This window comes from Zonotrichia albicollis, chromosome Z (assembly GCF_047830755.1).
Source record: "Zonotrichia albicollis isolate bZonAlb1 chromosome Z, bZonAlb1.hap1, whole genome shotgun sequence".
NCBI classification, from domain to species: Eukaryota; Metazoa; Chordata; class Aves; order Passeriformes; family Passerellidae; genus Zonotrichia; species Zonotrichia albicollis.
Window position 1 is genome coordinate 64890488 of NC_133860.1, and position 21706 is coordinate 64912193.

Sequence of the window (21706 nt, forward strand, 5' to 3'; positions counted from 1 at the left end):
CAGGCCCAGGATGGTGTTCCGGGCTGTAGCATGAGACACAGGGTAGGTTTCCAACCATCCAGTGGTGGCCTCCACCATGGTCAGCACATAGCGCTTGCCCTGGCGTGTCTGGGGCAGTGTGATGTAGTCAATCTGCCAGGCCTCCCCATACTTGTACTTGGACCACCGCCCACCGTACCAGAGGGGCTTCAGTCGCTTGGCCTGCTTGATGGCAGCACACGTCTCACAGTCATGGATAACCTGAGAAATACTGTCCATGGTTAGATCCACCCCTCGGTCTCGTGCCCACTTATAGGTGGCATCTCTGCCCTGGTGGCCTGAGGCATCATGGGCCCATCGAGCTAGGAATAACTCTCCCTTATGTTCCCAATCTAGGTCTATTTTGGACACCCCTATCTTTGCAGCTTGGTCTACCTGCTCATTGTTTTGGTGCTCCTCGGTGGCCCTACTCTTGGGTACATGGGCATCTACATGGCGGACTTTCACAGGTAGCCTCCCTACCCTGGTAGCAATGTTTTTCCACTCACCAGCAGCCCAAATTGGTTTCCCTCTACGCTGCCAGTTAGCCTTTTTCCACCTCTCCAGCCATCCCCACAGAGCATTGGCTACCATCCATGAATCAGTGTAGAGGTAGAGCTTTGGCCACTTCTCTCTCTCAGCAATGTCTAGGGCCAGTTGAACAGCTTTGAGTTCAGCAAATTGGCTTGATCCACCTTCTCCTTCGGTAGCTTGTGCAACCTGTCGTGTGGGGCTCCATACGGCTGCTTTCCACTTCCGGTTCATCCCTACGATGCGACAGGAACCGTCAGTGAAAAGAGCGTAGCGTGTTTCCTCTGGGGGCAGTTGGTTATAGGGAGGAGCCTCTTCAGCACGTGTCACTGGTTCTTGTTCCTCTTCATCTGTGACACCAAAATTCTCACCTTCGGGCCAATTTGTAATGACCTCCAAAATCCCAGGGCGATTCAGTTTACCTATACGGGCGCGCTGAGTGATGAGAGCAATCCACTTGCTCCATGTAGCACTGGTGGCATGGTGAGTGGAAGGAACGTTGCCTTTGAACATCCACCCCAGCACCGGTAGTCGGGGTGCCAGGAGGAGTTGTGCTTCAGTGCCTATTACCTCCGAAGCAGCCTGGACTCCTTCATAGGCAGCCAGGATTTCTTTCTCTGTTGGAGTATAGTTGGCTTCAGCCCCTCTGTAGCTTCGACTCCAAAATCCCAGTGGTCGACCCCGAGTCTCCTCAGGCACCTTCTGCCAAAGGCTCCAGGACAAGCCATGGTTCCCGGCTGCAGAGTAGAGCACATTCTTCACCTCTGGTCCTGTCCTGACTGGGCCAAGGGCTACTGCATGAGCAATCTCCTGCTTGATCTGGACAAAGGCCTGTTGCTGCTCAGGGCCCCACTGGAAATTGTTCTTCTTGCGGGTGACCAGGTAGAGAGGGCTCACGATCTGACTGTACTCAGGAATATGCATCCTCCAAAAACCTATTGCACCCAAGAAAGCTTGTGTCTCTTTCTTACTGGTGGGTGGAGACATTGCTGTGATCTTGTTGATGACATCTGTAGGAATCTGACGCCGTCCATCTTGCCACTTCACTCCCAGGAATTGAATCTCACGAGCTGGTCCCTTTACTTTGCTCTTTTTAATGGCGAAACCAGCTCCCAGGAGGATCTGGATAATTTCCTTCCCTTTCTCGAACACTTCCGCAGCTGTGTTCCCCCACACAATGATGTCATCAATATACTGCAGATGTTCTGGAGCCTCACCCTTTTCCAGTGCAGTCTGGATCAGTCCATGGCAGATGGTGGGGCTGTGCTTCCACCCCTGGGGCAATCGGTTCCAGGTGTACTGCACTCCCCTCCATGTGAAGGCAAACTGAGGCCTGCATTCTGCTGCCAGAGGAATGGAGAAAAATGCATTGGCAATGTCTATAGTGGCGTACCACCTTGCTGCCTTGGACTCAAGCTCATACTGGAGCTCTAATATGTCTGGCACGGCAGCACTCAGTGGTGGAGTCACTTCATTCAATGCACGATAGTCCACAGTCAATCTCCATTCTCCTTCAGATTTTCGCACAGGCCAAATGGGGCTGTTGAAGGGTGAGTGGGTCTTGCTGACCACCCCTTGGCTCTCCAGCTCTCGGATCATCTTATGAATGGGGATCACAGCATCTCGAGTGGTTCTATACTGCCGTCGATGCACTATGGAAGTGGCAATTGGCACTTGTTGCTCTTCTCCCGTCAGGCATCCTACTGCAGATGGATTCTCAGACAACCCAGGCAAGGTGTTCAATTGCTGGATGCCCTCTGTCTCTACAGCAGCTATTCCAAATGCCCATCTGAGTCCTTTTGGGTCTTTGAAGTACCCACTTCGAAGGTAGTCTATGCCCAAAATACATGGGGCCTCTGGGCCAGTCACAATAGGATGCTTCTTCCACTCATTTCCCGTTAGGCTCACATCAGCTTCCACCAAAGTGAAATCCTGGGATCCCCCTGTCACACCAGCAATAGAAACAGACTCTGTCCCCACATGTCTTGATGGGATTAACGTGCACTGCGCACCAGTATCGACCAAGGCTTTATACTCTTGTGGTTCCGATGTGCCAGGCCAACGAATCCACACAGACCAGAAGACACGATTTTCCCTGGCCTCTACCTGGCTAGAGGCAGGGCCCCTCTAAGCCTGGTTATCATTATTTCCCTGGGTGTATGTTTTGGATGTTCCTTCGAGGGGATCAGACATGTCATCATCATCATACCTGGCCGTTCGGCTACGGGCAACTGGAGCTGCTTTCCTCCTGGTGGCTTCCTTCAGTTCACGCACCCATCGTGCTAAAACAGCGGTAGGTTTCCTATCCCACCTTCTCATGTTTTCCCCACAATCACGCAGGTAAAACCACAGCTCAGCTCGTGGGGTGTATCTTCTCTCACCATCTTGGAAACGTCTGCCTTGGATACCGGAACCTCGGATCTGTACTGCTGAAATTTGGAGGTCTTCTTTAATCTCCTCTCTAAGCTTCTTATGGTTCTCCTCTATCTTATCCTCTAAGTTCTGCAGACGTGTTTCTACCGCTGCGATTCTGGCATGTGTCGGGCCATGTACAGCATCTGCATATGCTCGGAGCTTCCTTGCCATGTCAAGCACAGTCTCACCCCTCTCATCCCTCTTCATGATGGCTAAGGCAGAAGCATATTCTTGTGGCCCGAGTCGTACGAGTTTTCGCCACATCACAGACGTGCATAGTACTAAATCTGGGTTCCTAGTTGTTACATCATCTGAGAAGATAATCTCAGCCACGGCCATTTCTCTCAGGCGTTGGATCCCTTGCTCTATTGTCTTCCACTGAGTCTGCTGCATATAGAGATCGTCTGCACACAGGTATCTTTCTGCCACACTTCTTAGGACCTGTTCCCAGAGGCTGTGAGAGTTAGCCCCCCTCATCATTCCTTGGTCTATGACAGTATCCTGTGACAGGGATCCCAAATGCCTGGCTTCAGTGCCATCCAAAACGGTAGCCTCGCCTGCAGCATCCCAGAGACGGACCAGCCAACTAATTATGGATTCATCAGACCTTCGAGTGTAATCCTTCCGTAGGCCACGAAGGTCCTTCAGGGAGAAGGACTCAGTATTAGCATCTGATCTTGCACCTGCTGCTTTGACTCCTGACTTTACGTCAGGAGGCACTGAGGTTCCTTCTCCTGCATCATCATCATCATCATCATCGTCCACTGGTCGATTGGTCTTGGCTGTGCATTTCCCACTTCTAGTGCTGGTAGCAACAGCCATGGGTTTAGCTGCTGGCTTCGAGCCTGGAGTGTTAGCTGCAGCCTGAGTCACCGGGACAGTTGCTGATTTATCTCCCTGCCCCCCTGCCTCTGTCTGCTGCCCTAGAGTATCTAGCAGTGTGCGATAAGGGCCCAGCTCACTGCAATGACCTTCCTCTCCTTAGGCTCATCCTGGTACTTCTCTTTCAGATATTTCCCCACCTCAGCTGGGTTCTGAATTTGTTCATGGGGAAAATCCCACACTATAGGGTCAGAGAATTCCTTCAGGATTTGGCCCATATCCTCCCATTTCCCACACCACTTAGGATTTTCCACACCAGGGTTTACTCCTGAGTCAGGGGTCTCATCAGCCCGTCTAGAAATCTCAGCCCTCATTCTAGAGAAGCAGCAGGCTGTATAGAGGAAGGTTACCAGATTGAATACCAGGAAGATGGTTTCTTTAACATTGAGGGGAAACTGAACATCCTTCACTAGTGATGCAACTGATTCATAGGAGAAGGAGGAAAGCAGAGGCTGAAAAACCTCATTCCCTCCTGCTGCTCCTGCGACAAACTGGATGCATAACCATAGCCATGAACCATTCATATCTGGAGCAGACCCCAGCATGTTTATAAACTTCTTGCACATTATTGCCACCAAAGCCAGCAGAATAGCTATTCTGGTCACAGCCCCTCTGATGTAAAAACTACGTATTAGGGGCAATACTAAAGCTATTTCTGGATAGGAAAATAAGCCTAGGGAACAGAGAGGTATTAAAATCTCAAAAAACCCTAGGGACCAGAAATGCATGCAAACCTTCACCCCAACAGACATTATGAATCCAAAAAGCATGGCTATTAGCTGATTTAAACGAACACAGAGTAATAGCAGCCAAAATGCAGTCAAAACAGGGTTTTTCCACTCTCTCTCTTGCCGCACGTTGGGCGCCAAAGATTTGTACTGGTTTAGGGCAAATTTGTTAAAGAATCTGCAAAGGAGGGCCCCTCCAGAAAGTGAAACCCACATGGCCCCTCCCCCCAACCGGTTCGGGAAAAAATTCCTCGGAGAGAGGTGGAAAGAACCTGTTTATTTGACTGGCCCCGCACCCCCCAGCACACAAAATGAACAATACCCGATGACACCGCTCTGAGAAAGATGGCAAAATCAGAAAGTCTCTTTCGGGGGTGGTTGCTCTGTTCTCAGTCCCTCCGGCGCTGGGCCAGCCGCTGCAGCCGAACCCTTGGTGTTCCCGGGTCCCAGTCCGGAGCAGGTTCGAGATGGTCACAGGAACAGGAGAGGAGAAACAGTCCAGGAAGCAATGTGGACTGTTTAGCTAGAACTAGCTAATAAGCAGAGGCAGAAAGCAGAGCAGAAGCAAGAGCAGAAAAAGAGAGCAAGCAAAAGCAGCAAGCAAAAGCAGCAAGCCCAAAGCTGGAAGTAAAAAAAAACAGCTCTGTCTACTGCTTGTCTCTGTGTCCTGATAAGAGAAACCCAAACAAAACTTCCACTCTTCAGTGCCGGTCTTAAGGCACAGAACAGATGAATGGGGATATACAAGCATCATAACGTCACCCCAGGACAGGGATGAAGGGCCTGACCCATTTTGATGGAATCCACCGGGGGCCCGAGGGAGTGGACACGCAAGTATATCCTCTCCCCCAGGTCATCAGGTCAAAGGGCCCCTCCGTCCGCCAGGTCTCCGGATCCTTAATAAGAACCGGGGGCCTGGCTTTAGGCTGCAGCTGCTGGTGGCTGCCGAAATGCCGGACCACTGGAGGATTTTGGTTGTCGAAAGAGCAGTTCAAGAAGTTGAGAGTGTAGAGTGCTCTTGACAACCGGACGTGGGAGGTCTCCACCTTCACTGCCACTTGTTGACGGGATAAGATTTTCTTAAGGCTCTGGTGGGCCCTTTCTACCATGGCTTGGCCTGTCGGGGAATAGGGGATGCCAGTCTTATGTACTATTCCCCATTGCTGCAGGAAGCTCCGCAACTCCTTGGACGTGTACGCTGGGCCATTATCGGTTTTTAGAGCCTTAGGGATGCCCAAGACAGCGAATGCCTGAAGCAAATGCTTCTGGACATCCGCGGCTTTTTCCCCTGTGTGGGCAGAAGCGTAGATAGCCCCAGAGAAAGTGTCCACTGAGACATGGACGTAACACAATCGACCAAAAGACGGGATGTGTGTTACGTCCATCTGCCACACCTCGCAGCTCGCCAAACCTCGGGGAGTAGCCCCTGCGGCAATGGCGGGTAGCTGATCTTTCTGGCATTGGGGACATGTGGCCACGATCGCCTTAGCCTGCTCCTGGGTCAGGTGGAATTGCCGGACCAGGCCAGGCGCATTCTGATGGAAAAGTTGGTGGCTGATCTTAGCCTGGCCGAACACATCTGGGAGTGGGCCCTGCGTGACAGCAGCTGCGGCCAAGAAATCAGCTCGACGGTTGCCTTCCGCTATGAACCCAGGCAGATCAGTATGCGATCTCACATGCATTACGTAAAAGGGATGCTCGCGACGGGAGACTAAATCGATGAGCCTATTTAGCAACTCAAATAATTTTTTGTGGTGACCTCTTGAAGAACTGCGTCTTGAGCCCTGGACACTACACCAGCAACATATGCGGAATCTGTAACCAAATTAAAAGGTCCTGGGAATCTCTGAAATGCCCTGACGACTGCGTCCAACTCAGCGATTTGTGGAGAACCCTCCACAATGGCAACATCGGTCTCCCACTGCTGAGTCTGAGGATCCTTCCAAGTCATCACTGACTTGTGGGATGCTCCAGACGCGTCTGTAAAAACTGTCACGGCATCCAGTGACTCCCTGCTCTGGACCTTTTTTAAAGATAATTTAAATTCCGAATTAAATAATTTGTGGGCCGGCCGATCGACCGCAATGTGCCCAGTGTAGCTGTCCAATGCAAACTGAAGATCTTCATTAGTTTGCAGCAGTTCCTCAAAGGTCTTCAATTTAAACTGGCCTGATTCCAATTTAACTGGGAGATGAATGCATGTAAAATCACATCCTGCCAGCTCCTTGATCCTCGATCTTGCTTTGAGGATCAGTTCGGCTACCAACTCTTGTGGCCTTGTCATTCTTTTGGACCGATGGTGGCTCAGAAAGACCCACTCTATGATTAAGAGCTTATCTCCTGAGCCTTGGTCCTTCAGACTGTCGTCCCACTGGTGGATGATGCCATGGAGGTGTGGCAACTTTCCCAGTATGATGAATTTGAAAGGCAGGCCCGGATGGTAACAGTGGGCCTGCCTGGCCGAAATAGCCTTTTGGATTTTCTCCAGAGCTGCCTGTGCCTCTGGGGTAAGAGCCCTAGGGGAACTAAGCCCCTCTCCCCCTTTCAACAAATTGAAAAGAGGGGCCAGGTCCTCGGTAGAAATACCCAGCCAGGGTCTCACCCAATTTAAAGACCCACACAGTTGATGGACATCCGCTAGGGTCTGGACTTTCGTCCGAATAGCCAATTTTTGCGGAACAATGGTCCGCTTTGTAATTTCAAGGCCCAGGTACTTCCAAGGCGGCATCTTTTGAATCTTTTCCTGCTGGAGCTCGAACCCTGCAGCAACCAACGCATTGGTTGTCAGGTCAAGCGCATGGGCAAGCAGGCTGTGGTCGGGCGCACACACGAGGATGTCGTCCATATAATGGTGAATTACGACAGCATCCCCGAGGGCTGTACGTACAGGGGACAGCAGCGAAGCAACGTACCACTGGCAGATCACTGGAGAGTTCTTCATTCCTTGCGGAAAGACCTGCTAGTGGTAGCGCTTGGCTGGGGACTCACGGTTGATGGATGGAACCATGAAAGCGAAACGCGGGGCATCGTCAGGGTGAAGAGGAATTTGGAAGAAACAGTCTTTTATGTCAATCACAGCCAGATTCCAATTTTGGGGGAGCATTGCTGGGGAGGGCATCCCTGGCTGGAGAGACCCCATATCAACAATTTGATCATTGATTTGTCTGAGGTCGGTCAGGAGCCGCCACTTATCCTTGTTGGGCTTCTTGATGATAAAAATGGGAGAATTCCATTGAGACATGGTCTCCACGATGTTGCCCTTAAGCAGCTGCTCCTGAACAAGCTCATTGAGCACCTTTATTTTTGTTTATTAAGTGGCCACTGCAAGACGTGTACTGGTTTATCAGTCAGCCAATTCAGTTTCCAGGTCCGGCGCTCCTCAGTGGCCACTGCCCGAAAAACTTGGGGAGCCTTAGGTAAGTCAATTTTGGCTCCCCACTGGGCTAGAAGGTCTCTCCCCCAGAGAGGCTCGGTGTAATCTAATACAAACGGGCGTACAGAAGCCAATTGCCCGTCTGGCCACGTAATTTGAACAACACTCCGTGATCTTTTTGCCAGTTGAAGCTCTCCAACACCCTGAATCGTGCCGGCGGCGTTTTGCAAGCCCTAATGTGACGGCCACTCCCGAGAGGGAATGATCGTCACATCTGCCCCCGTGTCCAATAGACCTCTTACGATCTTTCGGTCCCCGCCCAACGAAAGCTGACAAGTCAGGCGGGGCTTCTCCCTCCCTACTACCTGCACTCAGGCCACCGTCGGAGGCGATGACTGCTCCGCGGATTTCTTCGCGATCCAATGATCACCATCTGGAACTGGGATGGCCTGGGCGATAACTTGTCCTTTGGGGAGGAAGAATGGGGGTCGGACACAGTACAGCCCTACCGGGAAATGGTCCCGGTCGGTAGTGACCAAACCCGGGACGATGTAAATGTCTCGCGGCGTGTGCTTAGTGTCTCCGACGACAGTCCACCTGCAACGTCTTAATTTCCTCCAGTGACCCGGATGTTGAAGGTCGACAGACACCAGCTGTAAATTACTATTAGGGAGATGGAGGTCCCTAGTGAGCTGCAGCCTGTAAGGGGAAACAGAGGACATGGTGTTAAGTGCAGGTTTGGGCTGAATACTACAGGTAAAATGTGTCAAATCCGATAAGTAAGAAAAATCCGGCAAAGCGTGCGGCGGTTCTCCCATCTCTCCTCCCTCCCCGCTAGAAGTCTCTTGACCCGCCGCACTTGTGTCATAGCGCAGGGAGGGGCTGCGCTCGTGGTCTAGTTTTTTTGTGGTTCCTTTTCTTCTCTCTCCCGCTTCCTCCTGTATTCTAAATAATCAAGACGCATGGGGCATTGGGGCATCCAGTGCCCTGTTTTACACATAGGTGGCAAGGGTGGGTGGCCGCTGGTCTTCTGCCGGACCCTGGTGTCGATGGTCCGCCGACAGGGGCAGCTTCCGCTTCACAGGACTCAGGCTCAGGAAATTCGGCGAAAGCGATCAACGATCGTTTGGGGCGCGATGTTAAAGGAACCCTACTGACCACGGCCTCTATCATCGCCTCTACCGAAGGCCGGGGACTCCGAGGGAGAGTCTTGATGGCTCTCCTGCACTCTGCATTGGCGTTGTGATACGCCATCCTGCGGAGCAGACTCTCAATGTGTGGTTTGAGTTTTTTGTATTACTCCCCCATTTTATGTAGTGTATTCCCCCTTTTATATGAAATGGTTCTGCCCTTCCCAGTTTTCCCGCCACAGCTCTCCTGCCAGTTTTGTTCCCATGGCAACCCCTGCCCCTGGTATTGTCAGTTAGTTAAGTTATATAATTTCTCCTCCCCTATCCCTCCTTATATGTAAACTTTTTCTCCTCCCTGGGCCCAGTCAATCACCCCCCACTCCTCCTAGCTTTCGAGAACCTTCTTCTCTCTGGGGGTTGTGGTTGGCTGTGGTCCCGGGGCCCCTCCTTTACTTTGTATTTATTGGGTATTGTTACATGCCCGTTATGTTAAGTTCCTCCCCATACCTCACCTTATTGGTTAGCTGTGGATCCCTCCTCTATCCACCCCCTGTCTTTAAAACCCCATTCCTCCCTTCCCTCCTTGCCATTTGCTGGGGACCCTTCCACCGGTTGGAGCTTCTGTGCTATACAATAAACCGACCTTCACCCCCAGCAAGTGTCCGGCTCCTTACTCGTCCTGTCCACACCGCGTATTCCAGCCCGCCATCCAGCCCAGCCCGAGGCCAAGACGCCAAGGGGGGCTGGCCTCCGATGCAGCTGAGGTGTCAGCCACTTGACCACAGCTTGCCGGACTCCGCTCAGGTGGCCAAATACACCCGGCTGCAGTTTGGCGCTCAACGTGGGGCCAGAAGTGGACTTCTGGACATTCGGACAGTTGACCACCTGACCCCGCGGGTTGGAAATTCCGTTTTCCTCTGGCTGCCAAGCTACCCCAGGTAGAAGCAGGCCCCGTTTTAGGGGCAGCGCTCCCTGGGGATCGAGGTCCCAACTCCCGGCACCCCATCGAGGAGGACCTCGGGGACGAGGACCCCCGTTTGGATTTTTCTTTTCGTCGTCGCCGTCAGACAGGTAAGGTCGGGCCCCGCTCTGGGGACCTTTCCAACTTCCCCCCTGCCTTTTTAATTCCCCCTAGGAGTGCATGCCCTGCTCTGGGGACCCACTCCCCACCTTTTACCCCTAAGGGCTGATTTCCCCGACTTGGGGACAGTCCTCACCCCTCGCATTTTTTATTTTTCCTTTCCTGTGGGGCCGGCTTCCCCAGACTTGGGGCCCGGACCCACCACCCAAATTCCTTTTTTCCCCTCATTGAACCCCCAGACTTGGGGACAGTGGGGGGAGCAGGGGCTGGCAGCGGGCATCCCAGTGTTTTAGTTTTCTTTCTTTTCCAAGCGGGTGTCATACCATCAGCGATTTTCCCCCCTTCTAAGACAGCATTTTCTGGCTTAGAAGGGAGCCATGGGTGCGGGCTTAGGGAAAACCCAAAAAGGAGTGTATTATGTTGTTAAAGGTTTGCTGCTTGGGGGTGGTCACCAAGCCCCCAAGTCAGAGTTAAAGTTTTTAGTTAGATGGGTATTTTCTCAATTCCCCGATGTTTCCCCGGAGATTGTAAAAGAGCCACGGTTTTGGGCAGCCGTTGTGGCCAAATTGGATAGAGCCATTGACTCTAGGGAAACTAAGCTGGCTCCCGTGGCTTACTGGGCGCGCAGAGTACATGCTGCACTGCGTCCATCAGGGGGATTGAAGAAAAGCCCATCCAGTTCCAGTTTAGTCCCCGGTTGTCCCAGTTCTGTTGCCCCTACCCCTCGATCCTTACCCTCTTCCCTTAGGCAGGAGCCCTCGAGGGGGATCCTAAAGGCCGACAAGAGGCAGGGGGTCCATCCTGCCCCTGCTCCCTCTCGACCTGCTCGGCCTCCCCCTCCAAGGGACCCTGGCCAAGTCCCTTGGAGTTCTCTTCCCACTCCCTCTTTCCCTATCCTGAAGTCCCCAGTTGTTACCCCCAAAGTTGTTCAGTTTGTTGATGGCTCGCAAGATGGCTCCCATGGAGCCCAAAATGGCGGGGACCACTTGGCCGTTCCTGCCACAGCTCCTTCTTCTTCCCCCAGTCCCTTCTTACCCAAAGCCAACCCCTTCCTTCCTTCAGACCCAACCCCTTCCAACCCCTTCCTTCCCCGGGACTCAATCCCTCCTCCTGCCCCTTCGGATTCGGTTGTCCCTCCCTTAGCTCCTCCCTTTTACCCTCCCTGTCCTCCACCCTCGGCTCCTCCCAAGACTCCTCCTTTCAACCCTCCCATTGATCCGCCCCCATTTGACCCCTCCCTAGTTCCTCCTCCGCATGGGGCTCCGCCTCTGAATTCCACCCAGGAGGCGGAGTGGGGTGGTGTGCCGCGCCCACGCCCTCGTCCCGCCTCTCAGCCAGACCCCGCCTCAACCTCCTTCCATTCTGGTTCCCACGCTCCTCCTTCTGGTTCCCACGCTTTGTGTTCCGGGGGGGGGTGGATGACCGGAAGCCGGAGCAGGAGCCTATATTAGAAGCTGCTCCGATCACATACCACCTTGATGGAGACGGGAGCTCCCAGGCCCAATGGATGCCTTTTGCACAGGCCCGGATCAAGGAACTGTGCAAGGCGCAGAAGGAGTACTCCCGGGAGTCTGAGTACTTCCGGGGGATTCTCCGTAATGCCCTTGCGCAGGGAGATCTGGTGCCAGCGGACCTGAGGGCCCTCTTCTCCAGCCTTACTAGACCCATGGAGTTTAGGGTCTGGGTGGCAGAGTGGAGGAGGGAAATCTCGGAAGTTCTCCCAGTTCTATGGGGGAGTCCTTCGACATCTCACGACGTGGATGGTCTGGTGATTTCCCAAGACCATCTGGTAGGCGAGGGACAGTGGGCAGAGGGGGCAGTTCAGGCCAAGGCTCTCTTCCCACAGCAGCTAGCTGAGTCCGCTAAAGCCGCGGAGCGTGCTTTTTATAAGCTAGCTGTCGTGACATTGCAGTGGGAAGATGAGGAGATTCGGCAGGGGGCACAGGAGCCCTACATGGCCTTTATCGAGTGCCTCTACCAATACATGGAGGCACAAGAGTTCAGGGACAGTGAGAGGGAGAGTTTGCTCCGCAGAATGGCGTATCACAACGCCAATGCGGAGTGCAGGAGAGCTGTGGCGGGAAAACTGGGAAGGGCAGAACCATTTCATATAAAAGGGGGAATACACTACATAAAATGGGGGAGTAATACAAAAAACTCAAACCACACATTACAACAATGCTGCTCCATGCTCTGCCTTGCTCTGTGGCCAAGGGGACAGGAAGGACCCTGTGGTCCCTTGGTCAGAGGGGTTTCTGGGCAAACAGGCTGGCAGGATGGCTCATGCCTGCCAGTCATGACAAGCTATGTGACTGAAAGGATGATGTTCCTCCCAGGGTATACAGGGCACTGGGATGTCAGAGCAGTTTCTCTGAACCCAAACACCACTTTGTAGGAATAACCAGAGTTCTGTGACTGATCACAGATTGGCTCTGGCAAAAGAAAGCAGTGGCCTTGATGCTGCTTGTAGAGCTACATTTGCATGAAGAAATAGGCTTCAAGGAAGACACTCTTTAGGTGGCCCCTTGACTGATCCTCAAAGTCAGGAAGTGTCTGGCTGATGGAGTGATTCTCCCTCCCTCCCTCCCTTTTCTATTTTCTTTTCCCTATCTCTCTGCACCTCTGTCTCACTGAAGAAAACATTTGATGGGACAGCACATCCCATCGAGACCAGGATCTTGGTCTTCCTGGAGTAGAAAAAGGTTGTGCCTTTTACCTTATTCTGGAGGGACAACCTTATTCTGGAGGGACAACCTTATTCTGGAGGGACAGCTCCTTCCTCTGTCTATGGCAGCGGGTTCCATTGCCAGTGGTTTTGAGGAGCACCAATACAATAACTGGCCAGAAGCACCAGCTTCCAGATGCATGGCAGGCATGGTAAGCGGAGAGGGACCTGGCACTGTGGCCATGTGCCAGTGGCAGTGGATAGGAAGGTATTGTGGTTTAACCCAAGTCATCAATCAAGCATCATGCAACCACTCTCTCACTCCACTACGAGGGGCAAGGGAAAAAGAGCTGGAAGAGAAAAAGTTACAAAACTCCTGGGTTGACATAAAGACAGTAATAGGTAAAGCAAAAACTGGACATAGAAGGAAAGCAAAGCAAGGAACTCACTCACTGCTTCCTATGGGCAGGTGATGCCACCAAGGGGCTATTTACACACCACAAACAAGACGGGGCAACGCTCTGGAAAGTGTCTCGAGCTGTTTATTTTTCAGCATCAGTCTCATTACATGATTATGATACTGGGAAGATGCTAGCAGCTCACAATCTAGGCAGCAGGCCAAAAAACTTAATGTTACAACATACTTTATAAGCTTTTTGACCAATCACACAAAGCAAAAGCATATTGACATATTGACAGTAGTTCTATCCAATCACCATAAGCACATTTATGTTTGGTTAAAATAATGCTTGCTTATTTCAAATACAATACCTATTTGTAAACCTTAATACACAACGCACAGAGCTCCATTCTTGAGCTTTAACCTTCCTAATATCTTGCTAGATAAGTTTTCTGCAACTTAGAGAGCTATTCAGACAAGCAGTAATATGCAGGCCATTGTTCAATTTGCCCTTGCTTTTTCTACAGTTTAAATACTTTTTCTGCTGACATAACTCATGACTGCTGCTTTAGCTCTTCTCACAGTTCTTGCTGTATCTGAGGCCTGCCTTTTGCAACTTTCCCAAAACCCTCTAATTTTATGGATTCCCACAGGCAGGCAGATGTCCAGCCATTCCCAGGAAAGTAGGACTCCATCATGTGTAATAGTTACTTGGGAAGACAGACATTACAGCTCTGCATGTCCTCTCAGTCCTCTTTCCTTACTCTACTTTGCATGCTGAGCATGATGCTTTTGCAGTTACTGCATCTGAAGTCATCCATCCCATCTTTGCTTCCTCTGTGTAGCTGAGTGTTCCTGATCACCCAGAGTTATTCTTCCTGTGTACTGCCATGCAATAATGAAATATTCTCCAGCAGAGACTCCAAACCTGCCTGCCAGCTACTGAGAGCATTGTCCCAACCACTCCTTGAACTCAGACAGGCTTGGTGCCTTAACCACTTCCCTGGGAACCTGTTCCAGTCCACAGCCACCCTCTGGGTGTAGAAACTTCTCGTGAAATCTAACCTAAATTTCCCCTGATACAACTTCATGCCATTTCCTTGGTTCTATCACTGATCACCAGAAGAAGAAATCAGTGCCTGCCCCTCCACTTCCCCTAATGAGGAAGCTGTAGACTGCCAAGGTTTCCAGAGTTTCTTCTTTTGCTTTTTTTATTAGGAGGCCTCGTTGTGTCCATCACTTTTCCTTCACAGACTGTGTCCATACTTGGACTTTTTTTCTTTTTGTTGCACTTTGTCTCACTGCATGCTAGAAACCCTGAAAGGCTGTGTGTCACAGACATCTTTTGTGGAAAATCCTTTCTTTAGGATTTTTCCCCCTTCTGGGAAGCTGAGGGCCCCAGAAGAAGAATGTAAACAATGGTTATCTGCTGCTGTGGAATGCAACAGGTGCACCTGTGATTGGCCCATGTTCCATATGTACAATTAAGGGCCAATCAAAGACAAGCTCTCTCTGGGACAGAATCGGAGAGAGCTCCGTTGTTGATTCATTCCTTTATTATTCTTAGCTTAGCAGCTTCTGAACTTTTCTCTCTATTCCAATTAGCATAGTAATAATGTAATATATATTATAAATTAATAAATCCAGCCTTCTGATCATGAAGTCAAGATTCTTGTCTCTCTCTTCCCCCCTGAGGAACCCTTGCAAGCCTGTTAATAGCTGTGTTCATCTGTGTAGCAGTCACTAACTTATGATAGTTTTGTCAAGGTCATTTTCTCTCCATAGACTTGCAAGCTCCTAAACTGTACTCTCCATATCAATTTTTGTATTTCCTTTATCCAGCAGATTTTTCACTTTTTATCCTGCTGTTTTCTCCAGAAGCTGCCCAGTTACTTTATCAATTTCTTGATCTGCTGCTTTTTTCAGAGTGGTAGCATCTGCTGTGGTGTCCCCTCTGGCTCTACAGACCTCTCCATTCAGTAAAGGATTTTATTCTGTCCAATAGATTGCCATAAACTGTGACCAATAATCTGAACCCTTCTTTGCAGAAGGATTAACAATTATTTTCAACAATCTTACAAAAAGCAGAACCTTCCCAATATTTACTATGCTTACTGTCTCTTCTATAATATTGATTGCTATATCTGCTTCTTTATTTCCTTTTGTCTTTTTCTTTACTACACAATCCTGATCTGCTTACTTCTCTGAATGTAGTACTCTTATGACTCAAAGAACGAGAGGCTGTCTGTAGAGAATGCAGAGAACACAGAAGCATGGTTGAGGTTAGAAGGGATTTGGCATTGGTGCAAGAGGGTTAGGTCAGGGACTGCTTCAGCAAACTAGAAATAATTAAGTCCATGGGCCCTGATGGGATGCACCCATGAAATACTGGGGGTTGAGGAACTTGGCAGATATAACTGTGAGGCCCCTCTCAGCATCCTCTGACCAATTGCAGCAACTGTGGGTACTGCCCAAAAACTGGAGAAAGAAAATGTCATTCCTATCTTCAGAAGGGTAAGAGCCCTCCCCTACCTTTTCCTGTTGCTTTGAATGTTGAATATTCCTTGCAGAATAAAGAACAGAATTATGTTCATGCAAGAAGCTCTCTGGATGTCATTTGCAAGGTTTTTCAGGTGATGCAATAAACAATTTCCCATTTTCTTCTATGACAGATAAAGGCATATGATTTTTGTGAAAGTTAAATGACCGGTTCTGCTATTAAGGTTCCATGTTGAAACTCAGTAAAGACAGCAGTGCAAAATATTTTTGATGTATTCTTCTGGAGGACAAATAATATTTTTTGATAACGAATATGTAGAAGGGTTATGTCTGTCATGTAAAACGTCAAAATTAGTTAGCCCAAATCCAACATTAGATATCTGTTATGCAAACATTGATGTAATTTAATCAACACCCTGTATTCTCGATACTTTTTTTTACCACTATGACTTTACAGACCAAAGCTATTATGGCATAACCTTTACTTAGGGGAGATATTTTCATTGTTATGTTCCATATACTTACCTCGGTTGTTACCTCCACACTTACAGCATTTATGAAATGACTTTGTGTATGGCACTTCTGAAAGTATTTATTTTGCTTTGAAGTGGCCTGCTGATAAATTGAAAAGCTGGGATTACATTTGAGATATATTAGCTCTATGTCAGAGGGTAGAGAGCTGTGTTTCTAGGTTTAAATTGTAAACATGAAAAAAATATTATTCTGGTGGTAACATTCTATGTTTGTATTGTTTTGTGAGCCTTAGTAAAAGATGACAAATACCTCTCATTAAAAACATTTTGGCATTTTGCAGTTCATGCCATTACATGGGTAAATGGATGGGGATATCCAAGAGAGGTTCACTGTGGCTTACTTAAAGAGCTCATATATAGTGTAGAAAAACTAAATAGTCCTAAGGTAACCTTAAATTTTAAATAAACTATCTTGCATTATATAATCACCAGAATTACAAAGAAAACTTCAGAAAAACAAAGGTAACAGTTTTACAACTTCTACACCTGATATGTCAGAATTAGATACTCAAATCATATTGCACCAAACACTGTTGTCTTGCATTTTATTTAATGGAGACTAATGAGAAGGGCTGATCGTGTCAAATGAAAACTGCTCAGTCATTCAGGTGTATCACTTAGATAACAGATTTGTTCTCGGTGATATTTTGTAGATTTTGGGGAGACCTCACCTTGATGCTGATCTCTTGAACACTATCAGAATATAATGTTGCTTTTTGCACTGGTAATTTTTGTTCTGCATTTTTGTATGTGTAACACAAGCAATACATTCCCTTTGGTAGTATTAATGGATAAAATGGATGCATGGTAATAATGGGGAAAGAGGCAGATAAATATATAACTGTTAAGTTCTCTTAGTTCAATAAAGATCTTTCATCTGCCACTAAATCCAAGTGAGGGTTTAAAATCTGAGTATTAAGTTAAAGGAAGGTTTTTTCCTTGTAGTTCATATCATTGTAAAAAGAGTTCTTAGAAAAATAACCTAAATGAAAGGTTTTCTTTGTCTTCTTATATTTCAGTGAGAACTTATAGAAGTCATGCAAATAGATGAGAAATTATTAATTGAAGAGAATGCAACTGAAAGATTATTTATGTATATTTGTATTTCTGCTTTATTTATAAAGAAGAAATTTAAAAGAAAGGCAAGCTGTACACTCATCAGAGCTAGAATAAGTAACCAAGAATGCCAGGTTCTCTTTTAGATCAGTTGTTCATTATTTAAAAAATACTCCACACCCTGTGTTTGGCTTAAGGCACAAAAGTCGAATGGAGGTTGTTTAGGTGACCATGTGCTAGTTTAGGTGACTAGGGTTGCCTTCCTAATAAAAAAATTCTTTTAGTTCTTTTATTTATAAAACCTTTTCTGTTCTTTTTTTTTTTTCCCAATTTAGAACATTATCAGTAGTGGGCTTAAAAAATGAATCATACTCTTTTTCAAATATTAAATCAAAAAATATCAGCACAAATGATTGGTGTTTATTATCTCAAACATAAAGTGACAGCAGTATCTGGAACAAGGAAAGCATAGTTGATATTTCAGAAAAGTAGGAGATGCAAGGGGCAAAGATACTTTGATCTGTGTTTTCCATGCTCAAGGGGAAATAATTTACTGCAAAAGTTATAAGTCTTTGATTCATTTTTTCATTCTCAATGAGAAAAAAATATCAGCTTCTAGTAGCTAGGTTTGCTAAGTGAGGCTTAAGTTCACCTCTAATTAATGCTTGGACATAATAACAGTATAAAAACAGTATTAAAAGTTTGTGGTAACTTGGATTGCAGCTGTCTACATCCATTAGCTAAATAGCACACGCTTCAATAAAGATCTACTACATGTATGTAATAAAACTGGATAACTAGTTGCAGTAAGTTCATGTGCCATCAACACAGCAAGCCAGGTAAAAAGTCACCACATCTGCTGCCTTGTGTGAAAGCAAAATTTCCTTTTTGTACAGAATTTACACAGTGGCGTGGTTATGTTTTGTATTTCTCAAAGATTCCGAAACAGTCCTGCAGCCCCTCAGCTACTGCTTCACTTATTTGTGTACATGAGTGTGATCCCTTCTGCTGTTTTTTCCTCTCTCCTTTTATCTCACCTCCTTTATGTCTGTTGTCAGAGAGAAATATGTGTGAACTCCTTCCTGATCTGGAAGGTTCTTCCACCTCTCTTTGCAGTCCTGTCTCACTTTCGACTTCTATATAATGCTTTCCATTTTCCTTTTATTGAAAATATGACATTTTATACACTCAGATTATGTACATTTACTTCCTGCCTGCTCCCTATATGGGGCCACAGTGTGAGTTTTTAACATTTAAAAACTGTGGTTCATAAGAATTTAAAACTTATACTGCAATACAATCTGCACTCCACTAAATCAGGACCCATGATGCCATTGGCTGTCCATGTTTAGGCAACAATTTAAAGTTCCAAAGTCATTTGAAGAGAAGTAAGGAGAGGAGGGGATATGAAAATAATTTAATAAAGCATAATGTAACTAATTAGATGTCAACTATGTAACACAGACTACGCAATTAAGTACTTACGCCTGCATCAAGAATATCCTAGGAACTGAAAACAATGTAGCATAATGGTCGATGGAGTCAGAAGTTGCTATAAATCTTGTTCCAGATATATGTTAAGATGCTATTATGCAGCTACACAACTCAGTTCTTGCTTCTTCTCATCTGTATTCTAATTTTTATAGACATTGCCTCTCTTTCTCTCTGACCAGCTGACTATAGGGGGTGGAACTTTCTTTGCTGCAACCTTTTTTCACAGGTGCCTTTGATCCTTCTGCTCCACAATGTCAGAAGGAATCTGAGCTCACCTTTCTCTAATCACCAGAGGTAAGGCAGCAAAATATTCTGACCCTGCACCTCACCATTAGCTTTTGTGAAGAAAACAACCTTCCTCCTGCATGACTTCTCAGATCATGAATGCCAGCTCCCTAACCATCTATCTTAGATTTCATAGGATATTTTTCCTTTTACAATGCATAAACCTTGGACTATTTTTTTCTAACTTGTTTATTTCTGTTTTGTTTGTATGTTTTTTTAATAAGGTGCTGTAAAAAAAATCACATATGTGTGCAAAAATGTTCAACCTATATCTTCACCACAGCTGTGCAAACTTTTTTTTGTACATGGATGATGTCAGAGATACAATGAATACTTAAGTACTGCTGTTGTCCTTTATAGGAATAATACCTAGAAATGAGAATGTAATTTCTTATTCATATATGCATTTTTTAATACCCTGAAACTGAACTCTCTAACTCTTCATGAAGGCTACAAGACAATTATTTTCTTACAAGCTAGATTTCTTCTTATGTCTAGTTTAGTGTAGGTGACAGTGACCTTAATGACTGTTAAACTACATCCAAAGTAAGAGGTTTTGGATTATATCTGAGCCCTAGAAGTTCCTTATCAGTAAAAACATAAGTGCTTGGTGCTTTGAGGGAGATACTACACATAAATCTGTTAGATAAGTAAGTAGTGCAGATAAGATTTCCATTCAATGTTAAACTGGTCACATATTTTACTAAAAGCTACCTTTATGGAAATAGATGCTTGAAGAGGTACATTTGTATTTTTCCTTGAATGGAAGAGTAAATTCATGGCCTCTTACAAATTTTGTTCTCTGTGTCCAAGTTAGTATTTCTCTGTATTTCTGAGAGAATCGTAATTCCTTGTCCATGGAAACAAAAGTAATGTAGAAATACCGCAAAATATTCCCAACATTAACTTTAAACTTATGCAGTTTCAACCACACTGTCATGTAAATGTGACAGTTTTTAAGTGCTTATCAAAAGTAGCTTGCTTATGAGATACCAAAGCACTTGTCAATTTTTCACATTTGAACCAATACTTTCACAGAGTGTAGCAAAAAAAAAAGTATATTTGTCTGCACTGATGGCAGAATTTATGGTTGAAGGATAAAAACTGTAATTATGATATCCAGTAAAGGCAGAAATTGCGGAACTCACCATATTTGTGATCTGTATTTATTAACTGCTTTTATATTTTCTAGATTCAGTCTTCAGCAGCTTATGTGTAGTTATCATTAAAGGCAACTTGCTGTTTTTCCTTGCACAGAGTATATAGATTAATTGTGGCATAGCAGGTTTTTCACTTCTGTTTTGGTGTTATGTTCCTCTCTTACAGTATCAAGAGAACAATCTTGTTCCAAAATCTCTTTTCAAGCTGCTCTTTACAACCAAAGCATAGTTAGATGGAGCTACTGCCTTAAAATGCTATGTCATTAGCTGACTGAGTGTAACTCTTGCATTTAATTGTGAGGTAGTTGTTCATTCGTTGATTTTTGGGTTGGGTTTTTTTATCAGTAGGCATACTGACACATTTTTTGTAACTGAAAGTATCAATACTACATCTCCTTTTGCCTAAAACCTCACATATCGTGTATAGATATGGTGGGTAAATAAATATGCTTCTAGTCACACAGACACATAGCCAAGACTGAAGCTCTCCTGTTAGGTTTGTGTTGCGAGGAATGGGCTACAGCTTGGGAAACTGTTGAGAAGGATCGTAAATCACTCAAGTGACCTTGCAGTTGGAAATAACTCTTGATAAGCCTCTGAGAACCACAGTCCAGTGATCCTGTAGCATGAACAATCTCTGCTTGTGTGCCTCTGCCTGGCCGCTGCTCTGGGGATCCCCTCATTAGCAAGGTAAATGTAAATAAATTTATTGGTTTTGTTCTAACTGCAAGTTTGTAGCTGTTCTGGCTGCCTGCCTGTGTCAACTCACAATTTGAAACAACACCAATAACATCTTTAAAACTTAAGTAACTTCACAGAATTAAATAAGTATTTGTCCTGTCAGAAATGAGGCATATGTTATGCTTTAGAAATACATGAGTCAGGGTCCTCATGTTGCAGTATTTTAAATCCTTCATCTCTTTTTTTACTGCATGGATTTCAGGTGTTTGTGTATGTTGAATTTGTGATGTTATTTGCCATGCAATCTCTAAAGTCCTGGCATAATTCTTCTGGCAGAGCACATCCTTACAGGCCTAACTTAGCATCAGCAGCAAAGCTTCTCATCTCAGTCTTCATAGGGTTCCCTTTTTTTCACAAGGTTACATTTAGGAATGTACTGGATAGCCCAGGTCCCAGCACTGATCTCTGCAGAACTGTAGTGGCAAGTTTCCTCCATTCCAGGAGTTAACCATTAACTCATACTCCCTTCTCCAATTTCCTTCCCATCTGTTAATTATTTATCAAATCTAAGAGTGAAGTTCTTATTTTAGGCTTAAGCCTTCTTTTATGGCTTAAGGTTCTTTTAAAATAAGTCTGCTGCAGGACATGTGGTGAGAAGCCTTTTGGAAATCCCATAGACTCTATTAACTAGATCCTCATTGCTTACTGATCATTTTTAAGGCTTTAAAAGCTTTTCCTTGTGATAATAAACAAAGCCAAAGTTTGCAGCACATTT